At 37.1% G+C, this 22209-nt stretch overlaps 1 pseudogene; it reads right to left on the bottom strand.

Moving 5' to 3' along the window:
• LOC113048764 (autism susceptibility gene 2 protein homolog) overlaps positions 1-22209 on the bottom strand; it is a 246532-nt pseudogene that overhangs the window by 194063 nt on the left and 30260 nt on the right.

The raw sequence follows: 22209 nt of genomic DNA, 5'->3' as shown, positions 1-22209 counted from the left end.
AGTACTTCAAATATGCAGACTTCTCCTTTCTCAGACTCCATCCGTCATAGTTTCTGGTTGGTGAATACAGGCCGGGCGGCTAATTCACAACCTTGCAAGTTCTGAGCAAACCCCTATCGTCAGACATCTGAGGCTGGGCGAAATTACAGCTCGCCCTTTCAGTCTCTCAGCTGCTATTAGACAAAGTGAGCGTTTGGAGAATGTGTCACATTCTGTAGGGCATCCATCGTAAAGGGGGCTGTGCAATATTAAACCAATCTCGGCTTAAAATGCCAGAAATACCTTGAGTAAGCAATCCAGGAGAACGAGCTAATCAACCTGGTACAAAAATCAGTCCCAAATATGAGAGCTGTGCATTGCTGTGTGTGCATTCAAGGTTATCCTCAATTTTCTGTGCACTACTCTGGGATGTTCTGTCAATAGTAATGTGCAGTAAGTGAAGTATCCTTCAAGCTCAAATGAAGCAGAGCAACCGTGTGTTTCTCTCTTTAAAGTTTGAGAGGCATTGATTCATGTTTGTTTCAGCCTCAGATCACAATGCGCTAGCAGTTTCTTCATGCACTATTCAATATCTACATGCAAATCAATAAACTGAGAAAATACATCTTTGAGATATATATATATATATAAATTAAATACTACTGCACACCTGAATAAAAGGAGTTTTTCACGTCCAGCCTTTACAGACAATTACATACCACTCATAAATTATTAAATGCAAAATTAATAATAGTTATTAAGATTGATGTGGTTTGGAAATATCTTCAGAATATCTATGTGCATAATAATTATGCATGCGGTGTATTACGCCTTGTTTTCAGAGATTGCATCTTTAATATCTCATGCAGTGTTGCTTCACATCTTGTTCAATATGTTTTATTTAATTGTATTAAAATACACCACTCATTAAGAATAAGATATTCAGAAATCATTCTATCAGCAATTATTCATTTTTTTTTTTTAATAACAAGGCCTGAGAAAAACTAGTTAAAGTTGGGGAAAACATAATTCAGTCATATTGCAAACTAAGTGTGCTATTATGTTGCACAACTCATGTTTTTTTTTTTGTTTGTTTGTTTGTTTTTTTTTTGTGAAAGAATCAACCTACAAATGGCTTACTTCTAGTTGTCTCTGCAGAAAAGAAAAATGACACACTTTAGCTTTAAGAAGATTGTGTAACGTTACACACTTGTTTCTAATCTGATTTGCCCTTTAGCTGGTGCTTTTGTAACTCAAGCAGAAGCTTCCAGTAATTACAGAGAGGACGGAGTAACTCGAGGTTAAGTGTCTAAGACTCGATGGCAATACTTCACAGATCACCGAGAGAAAAAGTTAATATTTAAATGCTCTGATGAATCTGCGTTTAAGTGTGATCACGGGCTGTTCAGAGACAGAAATCAAGCCGAGCTGTGCATCAAAAGCCCGACACGCTGATCAGAGACGTGCTGTGTGTGTCTCTCTGCATCTCACAACACACAACACACAGTCCAGATGGCTGCTTTGTGGAGCGCCTTCCGCTCTGCAATTACAGCGGTATGAAAGTGGGTTTCTATTTTCCCCATTATTTCTGATCAGAGAGGGAAACGGAGCTGCCAGCGGGTGTATGAGTGTCTGATAGACGCCCACACGGGCTTTAAACACGCTGCCAGTGAGAGTGAACGCACAAAGGCCTGTGATCAGACAGAGACCCCACCTGGAGAGAAGATGCTTTATATGCATTGGGCTGCAGTGATGGAGAAGTCTTTTCTCAATTAGAGGAAAAAAGACCAAAAGTGACCTCAAGAAATAGAACTTTCAATAAATCACAATCAGTTCTGGGATATGTGAAATAATCTGAGCACAACGAAACCACATGACTTACCAATACACGACCGAAATATTTGAATGAACAATTTTGAAAATGTACTGTATATGAAGAAATCCCACCAAAACAACTACATGAACATCATAATAAGATCAAACAATGTCTATAAACATGTGAAAACTCAATTGAAAATAATCAAAACCCACTTGTCTTTCCACTTACACAAGAATAATAAAAAATAAATAAAAACAGCATTCTAGGTGCAATGCTGAAACACAGCACACCGGAGCGTCAGACAGCTGTGCTCAAATGATTCAACTCTGTGCACTGGCTGTTTGACATCTGGACAAAGAACTTGTTATCCCAATTCACAAGAGTGGAGAATAACTGGGGAAGTTATTTAGCAGTAAAACTGTAAAATTCCCTAACGAACCGAGACCAAGTCAGACTGGCTTCCTTTCAAATCACAGAACTACAAACCACAATTACACCCTACACACCCAATCAATAAACACATAAAACAGACCAAAAATAGAAAACTAAATATGTGCATGCTTTGTTGATTGAGTGACATTTTCCGATCCCATTTTCTCTGTTTCAAACCTCCTCATCTTGTTCTGTCTGTACTATAACTATCAAGAAAAGCTACAAATAAACCAAAACAAGAAAGAGAGAAAATGCATACAGGAAGCCAGAGATGGTTATATTTGTTGTTCTTGGTCATTAACAGCATGCTGTGATGCCACATCAATCCGGTCAACACTCAGGAACAGGTATAAGATCACCTGGGTTTTGAGCATCAAGCTATCACTTTTCCTGCATAAGAGATGAGAGACTCACTCGTTTGCTCTTCTTGGAGTAGGTGTTCTTCAGCAGACGATCTTTCACCCGCTCCTGATCTCGCCCCATGCCGCCGAAACCGTTCTCGTCTATGTCAGGGGTCACGTTCTCCTCGTCCTCCTCCTGCTGTTTGACTACGACCTCCTCCCATTTCTTCTTTTCCATTTTAACCGAAATATTCTTGTTCTGACGGGGGAAAAGAACAGGACAGAATTATTATTCTGCAGGTGAGAGGTTCACGATATCAGTTCAGTTACTGCAAAACACGCGTATACACACACACACAACGTCAAATACCTTCGAAAGAATCGGAAGAAGATAGAAAAAGGAAGAGACGAGAGAACGGATAGGAGTGGGAGAAAAAGCACAAAGTAGCAGAAAGGTAAGAAAAATGGGAAGAGGAAAATGGAAAAGAAAGAAAGGGACTGGAGTTGATAGAGGTGGAAAGGAGTAGGAAGGAAAAAGAGAAGAAAGGAAAGGAAAATAATTAGAGGAAAGGAGGAACAAGAAGGAAAGAAACGAGAGGAAGAAAAGAAAATGGAAATGTTTGGAAGGAGGAGGAAAGGCACAGTAGAGGAGCAAGCAGAAAGGAAAGGATGAAAAGGAAGCAGAAGAGGAAAACAAAAAGTAAATGAAGAGAAAATGGAGAAATCGAGAAAAGAAAATGGAAAGGATTGGATAAAGAAACAAGAAAAAGAAAAACAGTTCCCATAGCCCTGCATCTGTTTCATGTTTCTGCATGAAAACTCTTCCAGTAAAAGTCTGATATCATTCTCTGTTTCTACTCAATTATTGTGTGATTAAAACGAAACCCGACAAGAAAATCAACCAGAGAAATACAGTACAGCTCTGAAAACATGACCTTGCCTGTTTAAATGAACTTCAGTTATTTACAGTTGGACAAACACTCAGGTTCACAAAGGCCAACTCGCATCAAGTCAAAAAGCACAGCAAGATATCCAAACAAATCAAATGAAACCTAACAGGAGTAAGACTCTGTGTGTACTCTATACACTCTTGGTTAAAGTTTCTGAATCAATATAGCACTCTATACTTCCATATTGTTGTTTTGTTACACTGGGTTTTTGGGGCATATTTTTACACTGAAACATCAGCAATTGAAACTGAATAGATTCAAAAACAAATAGAATGAATGATTTATGTTTTAGATAACCAGAACATGCACTTCTGTCCTTATCTCGGCCTCTGTAGGTTAATATTATTCACCAGGACATGCAATTCAATCAGGCTTTTTTTTTCTCTTCTTTTTTTTTTTTTACAGTCTCCTTCATCAGACTCCGGACATCCAGAGGACACAACACCTGAAATAGGAAACCTTGGAGATCTGGGCACTATAACAATAAAAATATGTTTATATTACAGTAAAATTTTACATAGTTATAGACGGGCTACTTTGCTATTTACCAATGAGAAGTAATGCCAACGCACAAGGATTAAATTTATTATTATTATTATTATTATTATTATGGTTTCCATGCATTAATTAAAAAATAAAATATAATAAATGGAATGAAATAAAATTAATTAAAACAAAACTATTCTTAAAAATTATATATATATATATATATATATATATATATATATATATATATATATATATATATATATATATATATATATATATATATATATATATATATATAAAATATTTAATTTACTGGAATATCCAGTGATGATGATGATGATTATAATAATATTTAAATAGGCAAAATATAAAACCATTTTCCCATTGAAATACCAAGAAAAATGACTATAACTTTGTTTGTATCAGTTCAGTTTGTCACACTTTAGTTAGCGGCATTGATCATGGGAATGATTTTGTGATACAGCAGAGCAAACTATATGAGTAACATAGATTTATCTGATTTTTAAAGGCCATCACACTTTAAATAAAGCAAATAACAAGCTTCATTTAAGAAACCCATGTGTTAACATATTTATCTTTCACAAACAAAAAAAGGCAAGGGCATTCTTACAGCCTTACAGCATCTGGAAAGATTGTGTTATTTTGATTCGCTGGTGAACGCCGGGTCATGAGGAGTAAATCAGAACAGCTCAGTCTGAACGACCACAAGACCTCAGAGAGCAAACACAAAAAAACACTGAGATCTGGTGGGAAAAGGAAAGGGTTTATTCCATTCCACTATACTCATCAAGAAACACGTCTTAAGATCTGGCAACCAGCTGACGCTCACCATCCACTGTTCCTCATTATCCACTACTGAAGCCAACATAACATAAAAAACAACAAACACATGCATGACAAGAGCGTGTGAGCGTGATACTGTAACAAGCACTTGAAATCAGCAGGGAATTACACTATAACAGAAATTAGTTTAAATCTCATAGAAAGAAAGAATAATGAAGAAGCCTGTCCTAAAGAATATATATCAGTAGTTTAGAGGAGTTAACATTATCTGCCTTTAAGCAGCCACAGCAGGAGATGCCAAAGAGATGAAATATTGATCAGATGACACACTGGCTATCTCTGAATAAAAGAGAAGACCACGTGTGTTCAGGTCTTTTATTAGCAGTTTTAGCTGTTTTGAGGATGTGGTTGTGGTGGCTTCATGGGAAATAATAATTGTGTCCTCATTTGTGTGCAGCATTCACAGACTTTACTCAAATAAGCGTTAGAGCGCTGATGTGAGGGGGAACTTCTGCGGGAGATTTATCAACAATGTGCACATTAAAGAACATCTCATTTCCATAATGACCAGCGCAAACTACCGCCTGCTTCAAGACACGCTTTATGAATTATTCAAGTCTTCAGTGTCACACGATCCTTCGCTGCTCAAGAAACTGCTGGACTTATCATCATCAATATTGAAAACGGTTGTGTTGCCTAATATTTGTATGTAATGAATCCTGACATGTTTATTTCAGGACTAAGTTCAAAAGAACATTATTTAAGTGTAAAAAATTTGTGTGTCTATATATAAATGTAATTACTATACTGGTTGTATATGAAATGTACATCCTGTCACTTTCTGTAGTAGTCATGAAGTAGTAAATGCATTACATTAATTGCTGTGCTTTGAGAAGACATGAAGCAAGTGCATGCATTTAACATAAACCTTAAGAAAAGCATCATCACAGTTCGTTTTACAACAAAGATGAAGAAGATCTCATTTGTATGGCATCTGAGGTTTTCTCTGTGCCGTTGTGAATGAACTTTGCATCATCATAATTGCACTAAATATAAGCCAGAGCATAAAAACTCAATGTTCAGAAAATGTTCTGCTCGAAGGAAAACTCTTCAAAGTGTTTTTTTTGATACAAGCAATAAATCACACGACTGGTACTTCACAGTGCCTCAACTCTGCAATTTATCGGCTCTGTTGTTACACACGTCCTCAAAAAGCCGTCTTAACAGCTACGATGGAGAGCCCTCCATCACATCACTAATGCATTCCCAGAGTGTTCAGTGAAGTCAGAGCTGATATTTGGGCTAATGTGGCATAAAGACGTCGCAGCTGAATGTCTGTCGTGTCACACAGAATCAAGCTTTGATTCGGTAAGTCAACAGGGCTTCATCAGTGGAACACCTACACAAGAATCTGACACTTCCTGCGCTCGGCGTAAGGGAGAAACAGGGTGTCATGTACAATTCACGTTTCAGCATTTACACCAGCTTTCCAGAGCAGAAAGACACAGAGAGAGAGAGAGAGAGAGAGAGAGAGAGAGAGAGAGAGAAAGATGAATAGTGAATGGATGTTGGAAAAAGACACTGACTTATTTAAAAAGGAGTGCAAGAATCTCTCCAAGTCCTACACCTCCAGAATTCCTCCGTCTAAAACCGTTGCCAATGACTTCCTAAAGAAATCCCACAAAGTCATGTTTTACAACCAGGAAATATCTCGAGGAAATATGTGACCCTGGCCCACAAAACCAGTCGTGTGTGTCAATTTATCAAAATTGAGATTTATGCATCATCTAAAAGCTGAATAAATAATCTCTCCATTGATGTATGGTTTATTAGGATTGGACAATATTTAGCTGAGATACAACTATTATTATTTATCATCTTTAAAGTTGTTCAAATGAATTTTTAGCAATGCATATTACTAATCAAAAATTACGTTTTGATATATTTACGGTAGTAAATTTACTAAATATCTTCATGGAACATGATCTTGATTCTTTATTTAATATCCTAATGATTTTTGGCATAAAAATCGATAATTTTGATCCATACAATGTATTTTGGGCTAAGAGACTTCAGACCGATTTTGTGCTCCAGGGACACATGGTTCTGTTCAAGATTGATTCTTATTTTAAAGACGATGTAAAGATTCTCAAATACAGATTTAATGTGCAGTGAAAACAGCTGTTCATAACTTGAGTTACAGAGTTGAACAAATCTAAACTTTAGCATGTAACATGAAAGATACCGCAAACTGTGTGGTCAGATGAGGAGAAATTAACTAATACTTTACTGAAAACCAGTCGAGAGAACTTGTCATTATTTAATTACCATTTTATATTAAATTCTTAGTGGTCTCTGTAATTATTTAATAAGTTTACTTAACTACAACTATTCACTTACAAAGACAAGAGTTTACTAGTTCAGTGGTTAACAATAACTATACATTCAAATTTATGCTCTGCCTGGTAAAAAAATTGTTATGGTCCCAAAGCCAAAATATGTAACTTAATTAGCATCATATTCTGGTGAGTAAACACACAAACACCTTCAACACATGCTAATGATGCAGGAACTATACTGTGCAAGTTCACTTTCTCATTTAACAGATCTCGGTTTATAAATCATTTAAAAATTACAAAATGTATATTAAATTGAACATTTTAACACAAAAATTGTTAAAGGTTTAACAGAATCTGCAGCTGTGATCATTCAGCTAGTTTAATAGACTGCATGTGTATGGAAATACCCAAATACCCATCTGCATTATTGAACTGCCAGGACACAGGGAACTCTATTACAGCATCATAAATTATCCCCTCGCAACACATGATAAAATTACACTAAGTGGAAATGTGTTTTTATGCTATTTAAGGGATTTTCTGCTAGATGTGCACTAACTGCCGTTGCTTTGGTGAAAGTCAATCCGCCAGAATCAATTAGTCTGCGGGAATATTCCCACCCAAGAAGCCCACAAACTGGAAATCAAGCCAATATACTGCAGCTGATGGCAAACTGAGAGAGAGAGATCTGTAACAGCAATCCAGAAATATTTATCCGTGCTCGGAGGGCACAGAGGCTGTAGATTTATGTGTGTATGGTGAGCTGTTTATGCACACGCTCAGATCGGTGGGATAAATCACTACGTTAGTGAGCGGAGTTAAATTGCATTGATTTAGCAGAGCGTTCGACACTGTGCTGGCAGTCTGTGCAAATGGATGGAGTTGCCAACTCGTGCACATGGACACACGCATGAGAACATACACACATACACATCTTTAATTAAATCACATTGAAAGCACAATTTACAGTGTCTTACACAGGCAAAATCTCTCTGAACCGTAGAGGTCTGACAGCAGAGAAGCAACTGTGTGCTCAGCTAAATATACCTACAAGTGATACATAAATAACCCACAGGCTATGAAGCAAGTATGAAACAGAAGTAAGAGACACAAAAAAGCAATTAGCACTTTCGGGCAGTTAGCATGTTTCTCAGGGGTTAAAGTGGACAGGGCTGTCAAAAAGGGCTGTCAACTGACTACACATAATAAACTGTATGATATGCCAATTAATCAATCAACTTAATCACATAATTGCATGCATCAATATTTGCTGAGAACTGCATCCATCCGATTAGAGGCTGGGAATAACAGTACTAGGAAGAAAAGAAAAAATAACCTAAAGTTGCTTACTGCTTTTCCATGTTGAAGCAAGAGCAGTATAATTACATCAGTGTTGCAATTAAGATTTTTATTTTCATTATATCTACACACACACACACACACACATACATAAACACACAGACACACACACACACTACTACAAATCTACTAAAAAGTGGCTTTGGAAGTCAAGAGCTTTATGTCAACTGAATATCACTAAAGCTATCACTGTACTTCATTTACATATAGAAATCAATAAAACTGCACTTAAATAACATAAACTTGACAGCCCTAATATGATTTTTTTTATGATTTAAGGTCTATTCACAACTAGTGTGATGCAATTCAGCAATTATTTATCAGCAATGGCTGATTTCTGTTTGGCCAACATTTCAGTAGACAACACACAGGACTTTTATTCTGACAGTTCTGCTTTCATATTTTTACATTGTATGATATTATTATATTGGCTTTATAGGAGTCATTAACCACCTTGCTCTTGAAGATATCCGCATTAAAAAAAAAGATACACGTTGGTCAACCACTAATGAGCACATAAAGGTTTCATTCCAATGGCAATATTCCAATCAAGTAAATCAATCAATAAAAAAAATGGGCTTAACAACACAAACTGCTTGTAAATAAATAAATAAAGTGCAACAGATCTCTTTGTTTGTCATGATCTTGTGAACTGGACAATTTTTCCAGATTTTTGTGCCAAACATATGGACTCGGTGTGAATGAACTTTCAAAACAGCAGAGAGAAGTGAATGTTGTTCAGGTCTCTGAGCTTTGTCTCATTAGTAAATCAAGCTGCTCAGAAGACAGCACCAAGGAGTTCTGTCTGTTCCTCTCTCTTTCCCTGAATCTGCACCTCTCTGTGTAAGTGACCGAGCTGGAGGCTGGTCGTTCCAAGTCATTAAAACGCATCCACAGACCCGAGAAGGCCCAGAGTTTCGGCTCATTACCTGGATTCCCCATGGAACTCTGCAGGAGAATCTCCATCTTAAAACATTAGCTCCATTCGGGCTCAGTGCTCTGACTCTCCCCGTCTCATCTGCCGATTCCACTGAATCAGCTCCTCTAGTTACTGCCACAGTCTGTCCCTGACTCTCAGCCTCACACAAGAGCTTTGATTTAACATCCAGCCCCTGCAAACCAGAGACGGGGAACTGATTTCCCAACATCATGTAGAAAGCAGAATCTGTGTAGGATAAGGTGTTAGAGAGTCTAGAGGCTGTGCAGTACACTAACTGCATGACTGGTGTAATCACACAACTGTACTGGGTTGGAGAAAGTAAAAGAAAAAGATATATACAGCATCAGAAATAGAATAAACATCTGAATATTTTGTACTTTGTGAAAACAGAAATGGATTCCTCTTCATGAAGATACCTCTTCTACTCATTACAGCAGAAATCACTCCAGACTACCCTGTCAATAACTTTGAGCCAGATGAAACCTGAGGATTCCCAAACTGGCAATGTAATACATTTAATAAACTCCCCTCGTCTTTTTAATAAACGGCAAGGTGTCATTTACTGCAGCAGAACCAGATGGAGCATTTGCTTCTCGCAGCTGATGGCTCCGGTGGGACCGGCCTGTTACCATCACATCTCAAACACCAGATTGATTCTTACAGTCGCACAGTTCTTTACTCTTCATTTGTATCTTTCCTGCTGTGTATCCAGATATAAAAACCTGTCGAAACCCCCCGAAGACGAAAGGGAAGCAAACTGAACGTTTTTTAAAAGGCAGAGTTGAACTAAAGAACCATCGCTTTTCCTGAACTGCACATTATGAACGCATTTTTCTACTCTGCCACTTCTAGCTCATGTCTCGAAGCCTCTACTAATTACTCTTCTTACATAAACGTACTGTTGCTTTAAGAGGAATCAGAGCACTGGGCAAATTTAGCCCATGCTTGGCTTGAGTTGTGCAGCCTACTGTGGCGTCCTCCAGTGACTCGATAACTGCTTCCTGCTGCACTTCGCTTGCTTCCTGCTGTGAGATTCTTGACTGAGCTCAGAGCAAAATGTCAGTGACACTGCAAAACATACTGGCCTAAAAAAACAAGTTCATATTTTAGGGTTATTACTGTCAAACCGCCTAAGCCTTATGTAACTGCACTCATCCTTCGAAACTTGTTCTCATGACAGATTCACACCAAGTAATATAAAAATCACAAACAGGTAAAAATATAGAGGAAAAAATAAGCACTTTTTTTTATTTTTTAAGTAAATGAAATTAAAAAAAAAGCTTTTTTGTAGCATCTCCACTGTTGCTACACTGATTGAGCGATTAGACATAATATATTTCAGCAAGTTGCATCGTTTCTTTCAACATACTCATTCATACTCGTTTAATGCTATAAGTAGTAGTAAACTAAAATAAGGTCGATTGGTTCACATGCTGTTTAAACTGAGCCTCATGCATCTGTCACACCATATTAAATGCATGGTATTTATTGTTTGAATTTCATGGCAAAATTGACATAATTTGAAACCCAAGACTTTGCACAAAGCGTATTGTGATTTTTGGATGGGAGGTACACTAGAATAATATTTAGCTCATGCATAAACAGAAAAAAATCACTATCAGTTAATCAAAATAATCGATATAGTGGCTCAGTTTCCTCTGACTAAATCTATAGAACTAAAGAAGATAATCCAAATAGCTTAATACGTTTCCGCAAATCTTAAAATGCAGAGCTCCTATTTTTCTGCTAAATAGAAAAAAAAACACACATTCCATTTGACGTGCAAAAGCATGGGTGCCTTTCCAGTTTGCTGACTAGCGTCACATTCTGGAAGGTCTGAGAACATATTTGACTAATTAAGCCTGCTGATGAGAAATCTCTGACTCGTGACTCATCTCTTGGAGTGTTTTGCTGAAACTCGATGTTAATGGGCTCCTCTAACAAGCTGTGTGAAGATCATCAGCTTTCAACAAATCAGACCTATAACAAGATCTTAAAATTATTGGAAGCATTGTAGGCATGATGAGTGAGGCAGGGCTGACAGCTGATACACTTATGATTTAACTTAGCTAAACAATTGCAAAACAATCGTACTGTATATGTCACAGAAACTTAACATAACTTAAGAGAAAGACGCCATTCAGCCTACATATTATAAATGAAACTCCATGCAATGCGACATGCATCCTTCTCTGAAGGATAACATCATCAGAAAGGTACTATTTTAATCTGATTCCTTTGACATTCAATGTTTTAGCTTATAATAGCTCTCCCATCCCTTCAATTAAGCTTGACAGAAACCTGTGTATAACAAGTTTAAACAAGTGCAACGAGCCCTTCGGTTGAGTGGCACATTCATTGTGTGTGTGTGTGTGTGTGTGTGTGTGTGTGTGCGTGTGTGTCTCCCTGAGCGAACAGCTTCTTAAGGCAAATCTTCACCTCAGGAAACCCCAACCATCCATATCCCTCTCATATCTTCCATAGCGTTCTCTGGGGAAATGTCACCTTTGACCTCTCCTCTCTGTGCCTGTGTACAATTTATTCATAGAGGAGCTCAAGAAGGGGGGAAAAATCCCATTCCTCCTTCAACCTCCAAACTAAATGGCTTCTCTCGTACAACAGTCAAAATGTAACTGTCCTCCAAAAAGCTCTAGGACATTTCAGGCGGTCCGCGTCGGAAAATTGTGATCAGCGATGATGTCATAGTGCACCCCGGGGTGCAGTGAAAACACTTCCACGCAGCCTCCGGTTCCTCGCGCCGCCAAAGCCAAGACAGCCTGCCGTTTATCGTTATTAGATCTGAACGTATGCCAAAGTCAATCTCATAAAGAAAGGCTTGGTTCATTCTTAAATGATGAATCTTGGATGATCACTTGCTGGACTGCCACAGTGTAATATCCAGCGGCTGTCAGAAGCGGACGTTTGACATGATGATATTACTGACTGAATTCAGATGCACACGACAAAACTGACTCTGAATCTAGATGTAGCATTTGAAATAAATGTGAGAAAGCCAGTGAAACCGTTTGAGAATTCAGATGTGTTGCTATAAGGCCTCGTGTTACTCCGAAAGATAGTCCTCGTCGAAACATGAAGATTAGCAGGGATGCAGGGATCTCGTTACTGATACAGCGATACTTATTTTGATGCTATAGCGTTAACCAATAAATGGTCGTTAGCAAATATCTATACTATTTTAAGATTTCTTAAATTGAATTGTGTTTATTAGACTATTATTAAAACTGTAATATTAATCTAAAATCAGTATGGTGTAAATACGTTATGCATAATTATTGATCAACTGGTTTTTAAATAATGACTATATAACGTAAATATTTACAAAATACAATTTTACAAAATTGCACAAACTTGCTTAAATTGAATTAAAATGTAACTTTACACAAAATTCATAAATGTGACCCTGGAGCACAAAAGCAGTCTTAAGTCATTGGGTATATTTGTAGCAAAAGCAAAAAAACATAGTATGGGTCAAAATTATAGATTTTTCTTTTATGCCAAAAATCATTAGGATATTAAGTAAAGATCATGTTCCATGAAGATATTTTAAAATATTAAAATATAAATATATTCAAACTTGATTTTTGATTGGTAATATGCATTGCTAAAAACTTAATTCGGACAACTTTAAAAGGAGATTTTCTCAATATTTCGATTATTTTGCACCCTCAGATTCCAGATTTTCAAATAGTTGTATCTCACCCAAATATTGTCCTCTTAACGAAACATACACTCAATGGAAAGCTTGTTTATTATTATTAATCCCATTTATTTATTTTTTTCAAAATTGACACTAATTACTGGTTTTGTGGTCGCGGGTCAAAAATAATAAAAATGTTAACTATCCACTGACAAGCAGAATCCGCTTTTAGTAGAATCAGGAGCTGTCAAAGTGAGGATAAAAACCCACTTCTGGTTATTAGCTGAAATATCAGTCTCTTACTAAGCCTCCAAACCAAATCCACACCTCATTCATTTGTAGAATGCATATCACACTGATGTTCAAGTGATTAATGTGGCGACACTTCTGGATGATAACTACCCTAAACAAAACAGCCAGAGTCTAAAGATCAAATCTGAATACCAATTTAAATTTGGTGCCATGTGAACAAGAAAAACGGATCCCAAACCTGTGAGAGAACAAACAACATAATTACATGTTTGGTTGCACATCTCTAACAGGTAACACAATAAATGAATTAAATCTAGGTTTAAGTCCTATCGTTATCGTTTTGGAAAACGCTAGAAATGTTATAATGGATGCTTTATTAACAACTCTGAAATTATGTGTCAGTACATGCAAATAACAGAAAGCACAGCGCACCACATGCTGAAACGACCAGCACACCTGATGAGTGTTTTCTGCTCACACAAAGCAGGCAATTATGAAGAAGTCTAAGTGTCACAGCAGAAAATGAGTGGGCCTCTCTACATGAGAAGGAGCCTTTGTTTAATTGTACGCAGGAGAGAGACGAGGCGAGTGAGAGAGAAACGGGAGCGAGCCAGACGTGAAAGAGAGATGAGAGAGATGTAAGGTTAAGGGCTATCTATTATGCATGACAGAAAGCTCTTGGCAAAGCGCCTCTGTAGGAGGACCTGCTGAGATTGAGTCACAGCGAGAGAAGCAGACCAGAGGCCAAATCCCTCCAGCACGAGAGATGAACCTGAACCTGTGCTCACATTACACCTCACTGACACCACGGCAGGAGAGGAATTACACAAACCATGCTTGTATTAGAGCTAGGGCTGTGCAATTAATCGCATGCAATTTTCATTCGCAACTCGTCAGTAAAAGCAAGTAAAGCCGGTCAGTAAAGGCGATTCGTCTGCAATTATGAATGCAATATTGCGTAGCTTGTCAGTGAACTATGGCTCGGTATATACACACACACACACATGCACGCACACACACACACATACTTTTAGATTTGGATGCGATTAATCATGATTAATCGTTTGACAGCACTACTTTACATTGATACCAAAAATATAAGAATAAGTGTGAATATTAAGAATATATAACTATAAATAGACAAATTCACCAAAAAGTGTGTGGGTGTAGCCAATCATAGAAACTGAATATTTTGCCTCTCATTAGTTTATTCATAGGGTTTACTGAAAAAACAATAACAACTTCAACAGAATAACTGAAGCAAAGTTTCAACATCAAACAACAAGAAAGGCTGCCGTAATGTTATTAAAAACTAACGGAACAGCTAATAAAAATAGAGCCAGAAGACATGCATCCTCATCAGAGGAAATGTTGGACAGTTCAAGGCTACCATAAATTTAAACATGCTTTGCAGGGCCTGGCTTTTCTCAAGAGCTACTAAGGTGTGTGTGTCTGTCTGTGCGCTTTAATAAGAAGCAATCCATTCACTTCCTGCAGGGAGACATGTTTATACAGCTCTTGCATTTGGTGAGGAAGCAGAGAAACACACACACACACACACACACACACTCACATACACACACACTCACACTCAGCTACAGGCAAAAGAGCAAAACAAGGTGACACAAACTCTCTTGTGAGACACTGTGTACATGTGTAGGATGAATCTGACAACATAATAAACCATCGGAGAGAATCGTTTTTCTCAGACGCTTCTTCATTTATCCAGCATGCACTTCACCCGTCTACTCTTCCCTGTCTGACAAAAGGCACAAAGCAGATTTGCCGGATTGAATTTTTCTCTGAACACTATTTGTCTCCAAACTCTGGTTTTAAGCTGGAGCTGTGGCTCCATGTGCTCCAGACGTGATGGTCATGTGGGTTGACTTATACATGTTCAGATCCGGCCTGCGTTGTGTCCAGGGCTCGGCCTCTCTGCAGTAATTTTCTGTCACTTTCGGTTACACTGGTAACATTTAAACAAATAGGGCCTGAAAAGACCAAACATACAAATTATTGTCTATAGAGTGATGTAGGGATGATGTCAGGTTCTAGGCCAACTCAGAAGCCAATATGAATTTTATTTTCACTGGCAACATAACATTTATGAACTTTTTTGAGACACTTATTAGCAACAGGCTTTTAAGACACTTAAAAAAAAAGAAGGGGACAAAAAATTATGCAAACCCATTGTTGGGCTTTAGGACTCATTCCTGCAGCAATAAAAAGGCAAACTCAAACAAGATGACTAGGGATGAACAGACACTAAATTTCTCACCATGGGTGTCAAACTCAATTCCTAGAGAGCCAACCCTGCTCCAACAAACAAACCACGTAGCTTTCAAATAATCCGGTGTGTTTACTTCGGGTTGAATCTGAACTATGCAGGGCTCCGGGTTTGACAATACATTACTATATTATTAGAGGCTAAAACAGTAAAGCCCAAACTATTATATATTAGCATTCATTGTTTTCATTTTGTGTTAAAATGGACAAGACAAAATACATTTTGATACACTGCAGTCCGAAACGTTTTTCTTGACCGGATATAATCGATCTTGATTATCGCTATTGGCCAATAGTGCAGATAATAACTGCTTTTATCAGCTAATACAGATTATTTGATAATATAATCGATGCATTCCTAACAATCACAAAAAAGAAGGAATAAAAAGTAAGTAACCATTTACTTTCTTTACAGAAAAATTGTCTCTTAATATCCCCAAGTTCAAATGCAACTGTGGCATGGGAGGAAACAAACTGAACATTACTGTAAGGTTTTAAACTGAAACCAATGCCACTCTTGCACCTTTTTTCCCATTTCCTTTCCTAGTGAGTAGATGCACAGATTCTCAACTCAAAAGTGAAGATGGAGGGAGTACAGTGTGTGTACCTGAAAGACAAACGCCAAAAGAAACTAGCACAAACTCATTGGTTAGAAGAACAAATTAAATCATTTGACTTTCCCTGCTTCGGTCTTCCCATATCACTCTGATGAAATGATCGCTCCCAATAATCAAGAGAAACTCTGGACGGCACGGTTCTTCAGGGAGACACTTCACCACAGGCGAACGCTGGTAATTAGCTCAAGCCGGCAGAAGGGGAACGATCTGTGCCACCTACAGGACAACATGTACTCTGGAAAAGAAGGAGGTCAAGAAACAAGGGGGATTTCAAAGGCTGGGTGTGAGCCTGACCCGTAAAACCTGTTTGTCTGATTAACACCGTGCCCAAGCTCTTCATTCATAAGGCGTGCATGCTTGCATATACTTAAACTGGATTGCTTCGATAATTTAATTGTCAAACTCTGCAGTCCATTGTTTTAAGAGCTTCGTAATTAATTGGCAGCATAATGACACCGCTGATCAGTGACTGAAGTGCTTTAGTTGCAAGATTCTGAAGCCTACATTAATACGAGTTGGTGGCCTGGTAATATCAAAATCAAAGTATTTTTAATAAATGATGTTCAATGTGGATTCATGGAGCATTTGTATGGGACTCCAAACAACATGCAACATAACTTAAAGAAACCGAAAGCAGTTCTCCTGTTTATGCCACTTATCAGTCTGACAGCGTTTACGCTCAATAAGTTATTTCTGCATTATAAACTCATGCATCAACAACAGACTGAGAGTGAGTGACCGCGAGAGAGAGAGAGAGAGAGAGAGAGAGAGAGAGAGAGAGAGCTGTATAATACTGGCACCAAACCCAGTGTGTCCTGCCAGCAACTACAGCTGCTAAACAGACAGACAGCAACAAATACCCTTCAAATACAACACAGTAGGCAGTAAAACACACATCTACACTGGCAGACAGACTTTTAGCCTTATTAAAACAGCTTTAAATGTAATAATATAATCATTGCTCATTTTTTAAACCGACAGCAGATTATAAAAGCACATACTCTGATTGTATTGAGGGCACAGGCCCTAGATCTCAAATCTTCATCTTTTACAATATCTGCTCGATAGAAAGACAGACAGATATATTACGGTCTACTGTCATTGTTTGTCTCTTATTTTAAATGACTTGTGCTTTGCTCATTTGTAACTTGCTTTAGATGACAGCTTCTGCAAAGCGGTCGTGACAAACGGAGAAAGAGAAAAATAACGCGTCTCCGCTCCATGAATCAGATCAGCATGCTGCCGGTGATTTGTGTTTACCAGCGTGTGTGTCCCCAACAAAAACGAACATCAATATCAGCAGCAGCGTGACAGGTCAACAGGAACATGCTTTATTATTAATTCAGCATCTTGTATAAAAACTGTCCTCTAGTCTGCACATAAGGTGATTACTGGGGATAGAGTGAGTACATTAATCAACTCCTTAATGAATAAAACATGAGCCATAATGCTTAAAACGATTCCAATTCGCTTTTTCATATCCTCCAATAGTGAGGAAATTATATCATAACCAGCTTTAATATTCACAAAGTTAAGGAGCTCTGGAAATGACTTCTAATCATTCTGCGTCATGTTGTTGCTTACAATATTTAATAAGCAATTAGATGACACACATTCTGCAACTAATACAAAAGCATACAATGTAAAAGCACATGCACAAAGATATTAAAATCTGATTACATGATTCATCTTCAAGTCATGCCATGTTTTATGGACATTTGCATTATACATGTATGTATTGATTTTTTTAATTGGACTTTATATATAAGATCTTTTTGGACACTGTAATGCAGTCTTCTCTAGAAAGGTACAGTACTATAGTAATGCTATTGTTTTGCATGCACGTACCATGGTAATACTTCTTTTGGGATACACTGAATGCATCAAGGAAAGTTTTGAAGCATTATCATGCTATATTTTCATGATTTTCTGGACAAATAACATGGTAATATCCTGATTTAATACCACAGTAATACCATGGTATTCTATGGAGTACCTTGAAGTACCATGCAAACACCTTGTTGTACAGTAATGGTAATACTATGGTACTCTGAAAGGTAACAGGGTACTGTAATTCCAGTTTCAAGAACACCATAGTATCATGTTACATGCCCCAAATTTTTTTTCGTAAGAAGCATTTTCAAAAATACCAAAATAATTTCAAGAAATCAAAACATTAACTGCAAGTGTCGAGAAAGTGAGCTATCATTTAAAGAAACGCTATAATTACCCTGCGTCGTCTTATTGCATGTGCACGGTATATGCTCAAACAACATCAATATCACACACACACACACAAACACAATACCATGTTATTTTTGGTACTTTTTTGAAAGAAGCATCCTCAAAAATGCAGAAACTGTTTCAAGCAATCAAAAAATGAACTGCAAAACATAAACACAGTGTTCAGAATGAGGTCAAGAACGTGAGGCATCATTTCCAACAGCGCTATAATTACCCTGCCATCCTGGAATCACACACACTCATCTCAGCAGCATCCAAAAGGAACAGCATTCGGTTCATCTAATTCAATTCCATCCATGTCAGGCAGAGGCGCCTGTAAGATTCTGGTTGTCCTGGTGACTGAGACGGCACTTAAACCTGATTAATTAGTTGCTTCTCCTCCAATTAGCAGGCAGGAAGTCTCCCCGTCGACAAGCTGTCACGGAGCGAGATTGAACAAGAGGAAAACACACGCACTCAAGTTGGGTTTCCTCTGTTTTTTCACCCCCGATTCGTGTTTTCTCACTCTTCTCGTGTGTCAAAGAATGATTGCAAGAACCACTGCTGCCACTGTCAGATTTCCATCCATCACTCAAAACTGCAAAATCAAAAACTCCATATGCCCAAAACTTTCACTACTTGACAATCTCCACATTACAGGTTTTATTAATGGACTATAAGGTATTTATTGATAACTTCTGGTTTGTTGAACTTGTGTATAAAAGTGATAATCACACTCATTATTGTGCAGTTGTTGGAAAAAAGTTTGAGGATTAATGAAATAAAGTTTTCGTTGATACAAAAGAATGCTTTTTGTTTTTGGTTTTTTCGGAATTAATGCTTCCTAAAAAATGTTTTCATGTATAAATGTTTAAAAATAAATTATGAACTTTTTTTTTTTTAACAAACAAATGAAGGTTTTCAAAAAATTAATGAATGACTGAATGTCTTTAAAAAAAATATTGCGGCCTAATTTAATTTAGATTTAACAGGTTTGTTTTGGTGGGACATTTCATCTTTCATCTTTGTGTTTGCATCATGTCTGTAAAGAAAAGAACAAAATGCTCAGGCTCCTACAGTATAACAAGATATGCTCAGACAAGCTTTAATGCAACAAAACACAATATAATAAACAAATAATGAATAAACAAATCATAAACAATACTTCTCTGCAAGAAAATTTTGCAAGCAAAGTGTCAATCAAGTGTGCATAGTTGGCGCAGAATTATCAACAAGGTTATTTAGGAACAATATTCTTGCCTATTTTGAGTGTTGAGGTTTTTTTTATTTATTTCCAGAGTATACTGAATACTGATTATTCTCCTGCCAGTAACTGAAGAAGGCTTGAACGCTCCAGCTGTCTTCTGGTTACACATTCTCATGAGCTGCTCTTATATTGACTTCTGGATCTCCGAATCAAATCAGTGCAGTCCTTTCCAGAAACTCCTTTTCCCCTGAAGATCAGAATCAAGAGCAGATGAAAACCAAGGTGCGTGAAGCACAGGTCCTCAGGTAATATCTCCTCTATCAGTCTCTGGCTTGTTTACAATTTCCATAACCTCACAGTGAAGAGGATCACATGCACTTGTCCGGCAAACAACACACGCAAACACACACACCTAACTCACTTTACACAATCACAGAACTAAATGCCTGGTTTTCACCTCTTTCAACAGCCTGTATGAAGTGGCCATGATTGCAACAAATAAATACATAAAAGTTATTGAAGTACGGCCTGTTTTCAGCTGATGATTGACAGCCAATTAGAATTCACCCTGAACATTTAAAGCGACAGACAGCAAACCTGCAGCACTTGTTTATAATAATTGCAATGTTATGCATTAATGTAAATACTCAAATAACTATTTGTTATAGTTCTTGTTCTTGGTGGGAACATGGCTTTACTCTGTTTTGAGATTAATCTGCATAAAGGAATCTTTAACCAACTCTGTACATGTTTACGGTGTTAAAATGTACAGCAACAATTACGTGCATTATTGTTAAAAGTTCAAATGATTCACACAGTTGTAATTGTATAAATCCGTTAGTTCAACCAAGCAATTTCCAAAATATGAGAACATTGAGGACTGCTGCAACTGGTGCTCTTTCAAAAAACATAGATGCATGAAATCTTGAGAATCAGTAAATCATCTTCCTCCTTTACTGAAGAACAGAAGTCTCTCCTACAATGCATGATGCAAGTACCAGACATTTTAAGAATTCATTAGCTTTACGATTACTTTTTCAATATCCATTACGTTCATGCTGTAACCTTGCTTTCCATTCATTTTTAAACCCTGATCAGCAAATTAAAACGATTTTGTGGTAACCAACTGCATCCTGCTATTCCTTTAAATCCAGCACAGGGTTTCGTTGTTCCTCTAATCTCTCAGTGTTTGTGCACTTTCCGTGGTAAGCTCCGGCTAAAAGGATCGTAATATCCTGACTGAAGCTGGCCTTCACCTCCCGGAGCCTGCAGTATTTATGACATGAGAGAGTTATCCGCTGCCAGGGATGCAATAACCTGAAGGAAATATGACGGGGTGAGAGTGTGTGTTAGGGGTCTCTGAAAGCTTTACAGCAGAAATTAGGGTCAGCCTGGTAATAAGGATCCTGGACTCTGTAAACCTGTTTCAAGTTGAGGGTTGCATGGGATAAATATAACACAGGAGTGAAATAACGGAGGAAGAGAACGGGGACAGATGTGGTGGCCACACTCATGCGTCTCAAAGTGGTGCTAGTCTCCATCTCAATGGCTGTGCGATGACCACAGAAATGAAACTAGTGTCACAAGTTGCCTGAAAATTAGACGTGTCTTAAAGCGAGAGCTGAAAAGACTCTCCTTGTGTATATAGATCCATGCAACCATGCTAAAATGAACAACGGTGATATAACCAGCATATGCTTCAGTTGCTGGTCCCTAGCTAGTTTTCTGGTATCTGCAAACACCGTTATCATAGTTTAACCAGAAGGACTTCCTTAGTAAAGCAGCTTTGCCTGTTTGGTCTGGGAATTCAAAGATTTTGCTGGACTTTGTTTTTTGTATTTTTTTCATGAAAAAAGTCAGTGTCCTAAATTTCCTCAAGGATCAATAAAGTTGGCATGATTTTGCCAAAAACAATCACATGAAACTAAACAATATAATGCAAATTTAATCAATCAATCAAAATCTGAACAAATAAAGCAATATTGAATAAATAAATCAATATTCTAAATAAAATATTTAAAATTACATTTATGTATGTATTTATTTATTTATAATCACGTCAATAAAAGTACTCTATCCTAAAGGAAAAGAAGGCAATCTCAAAGAAAGAAAGAGTTAAAAACCCTTAATTTATATAAATATAAAATATAATAACGTTTAAAATAATTTAAAGTACATTAAAATCAAAGAAAGAAATAAAAAAACTTCATTTATGCAAATAAAAAAATCAAATAAAAGAAAAAAATTAAATAAAGTTTTAAAAAACTTCATTTATATGAATAAAATGAATATATATATATATATATATATATATATTTAAAATATATATATATATATTTAAAATATATATTTATGTAAATTAATACAAATAACAAATATAAAATAATTGTAAAATATAAAAGAAGAACAAGCTAAATTGTTCTACTGACAAAAGACTTTAGACTTTAGCCATTACACACACAGTATTGTTTTCCTGAATGACCTGCACATTTCAGTCAAACTTCTCTTGATCAA

The sequence above is a fragment of the Carassius auratus genome, chromosome 30 (assembly GCF_003368295.1).
Source record: "Carassius auratus strain Wakin chromosome 30, ASM336829v1, whole genome shotgun sequence".
In the NCBI taxonomy this organism is placed as follows: domain Eukaryota; kingdom Metazoa; phylum Chordata; class Actinopteri; order Cypriniformes; family Cyprinidae; genus Carassius; species Carassius auratus.
The sequence above is the reverse complement of the archived record's forward strand: the minus strand, read 5'-3'. Positions and strand labels throughout refer to the sequence as shown.